The following is a 2,484-nucleotide window of genomic DNA, read 5'->3' as shown; positions in this document are numbered from 1 at the left end:
CCACATCCCCACCTGGAACCTTTAGTCACGCACTTCCATCTGCCCATAAGCCCTTTGCCAGACTAACTCTCCTTCAAACTGTCAGACAGAGTTTCATAATATCCGGTCTTTGGGCTTCCCTGACACCCCTCCCCGGGCCCATGTCTCCCCCTCAGTGGTCCTTCCCATCTCCCACCAGACAGTGAGCCTGGCCGGCACAGACTGTGTGCCCTGTTCTTCTTTGATCCTTGGTGCCAGCAAAATGCTTGGCATACAGTAGGAACTCAAAAAATATTTCTTGAAAGTACAATTGGATTAATGAATGAAAAATAAGAGGAAGGTTCCATATGTAGAGTCAGAAAGTCTCCTCGAATTAACATGTAAATTCAACGCAATTTCAACCCACATTCTCAGGATGTTTTTATGAAACTTTACTAATTCTAAAGTTGGTCTAAAGAGTAAATTCATAAGAGAAAGCAAGATAAGCTTGAAAACCTGCTCTGCAAAATAGCAACATATGTTATAGAGTTGGTTCTGGTGAAAGAATAGGCCATTGGAATGATGGCCTGAACTAAAGAGGCCAGATATATACCTGTGTATTTATCAGTTGGGGATGTGATAAACATGGTGTTTTATATAAGCAGGGAACAATGGGCCATTTTAAAAAACGAAAAGTCAACAATCATCTGTCCATGTGGGAAAAAAGTGATATCCCATGTCGTACCAGCCCAGGTAGGCCATGCTGTGCTATAGTGCTAAATTGTCCCCAAATCTCAGTGACTCACACACTTAAGGCTGATTTCTGGCTCTGGCCACATATCCAGGTTTATGGGGGAGGCTCTGCCCACTGAAATCACACGGAAGCCAGCTGACGGAGCAGCCACCATCTCATGGAAGGTCTGGACAGGGGCTGGAAGGTTTGCAGTAGCAATTAGATGCTTGGTGCTGAAGTGACCCCATCACTTCTGCTTACAACTCTGGCTAGAACTAGTGACAGGGCCCCATCCAACCACAGGAGTACAGAAAGTGAAATTCTATTACATGTTGTGCAGTGAAAAGAACCAAAAGGTCATTGTGGTGAAGGGCGCAACAAGTATCTTTACCAGATCATGCCTCTACCCAAAAAAAAGTGTCTTTAATTTTTTTCTTTATTGATTTTTAGAGAGAGGAAGGGAGAGGGAGAGAGAGATAGAAACATTGATTGGCTGCCTCCTGCATGCCCCCCACTGGGGATCGGGCCCACAACCTAGGCATGTGCCCTGACCAGGAATTGAACCGGTGACCTCTTGGTGCATGGGTGGATGCTCAACCACTGAGCCACACCAGCTGGGCTTTAATTATTTTTTCAAAAAGCAGAAGAAAATATGGGGTAAAATTTTTTTATACTCTTGGAGAGGAAGATGCTTTCCTATCCAAGTCAGAATCATTAAACTCAGAAGCCATAAAAAAAGAGAATTGCAGATTTCATTACATAAAAATTTAAAATTTTTGCACAGCAAAATAATATATAAATGAAGGTAAAGGACAAGTAACAGACCAGAGGAAAAAATGTGTACCATCATGCTTAACTGACAAAGGGTTAATACCCACAATATATAGAAAGTTCTTTAAAATCAATAAGGAGAATCAATATGTAGAATAATGGACATATGATAGGCAGCCTTGATTAGAGGATTTGGGGAAATGACATGCTCATAGACTTGTTAGAAGTATAAACTGATTTTTCTTTTTTTGCGAGTAATTTGAAAGTGCCTATCAACATGCTAAGTGCACATACATTTAATGCAGCAATTCTTCTAAGTCCTCATACAGAATACTATCTGTAAATGTATATGCACAATGTTAGCATGTAAAATATTATTTGCAAATGTTAATCATTACAGAATTATTGGTAATAGCAAACAAGGCATTGCTTTTAAACAAACTTGGCACATGCCTACCACTGAACACTGTGCTCTCATTACAAGTGTGAGCTAGTGTCATAAACACGGACATGAAAAGATGGTCATGATGCATTTGTGCGTGAGGCTTGTGCTGCTTATCGATCACTCCTCCTGCCTCCTAATTTCTAACCTGTTTATAATGAAGCCTAAGAACAAAGCGAGATCAGCTTTACTGACAGTGAAGTGGGGTGAGAGTACTCAGTGGGGTGCCCATCCACGTCCCAGACCTGACTTTCCACAAATTAGCAATCAATTTCCGTTTTTTTTAAAGAGTCCCTATAATTACAATGCTAATTCTTTTGGAATTTTTTTTAAATCCTCACCTGAGGATATTTTTCTATTTATCTTCAGAGAGAGAGAGAGAGAGAGAGAGAGACATCGATTGGTTGCCTCCCGCATGACCCCGACCAGAGCCAAACTGCTACCGAGGTACGTGCCCTTGACCGGAATCAAAACCACAACTCTTTAGTCCACCAGCTGACACTCTAACCGCTAAGCCAAACTGGCCAGGGCTCTTCTGGAATTTTTAAACACAGGAAGAAAAGGCTTGCAGGGGCCATAG

The sequence above is a fragment of the Molossus molossus genome, unplaced genomic scaffold (assembly GCF_014108415.1).
Source record: "Molossus molossus isolate mMolMol1 unplaced genomic scaffold, mMolMol1.p scaffold_m16_p_1, whole genome shotgun sequence".
Classification (NCBI taxonomy): domain Eukaryota; kingdom Metazoa; phylum Chordata; class Mammalia; order Chiroptera; family Molossidae; genus Molossus; species Molossus molossus.
The sequence above is the reverse complement of the archived record's forward strand: the minus strand, read 5'-3'. Positions refer to the sequence as shown.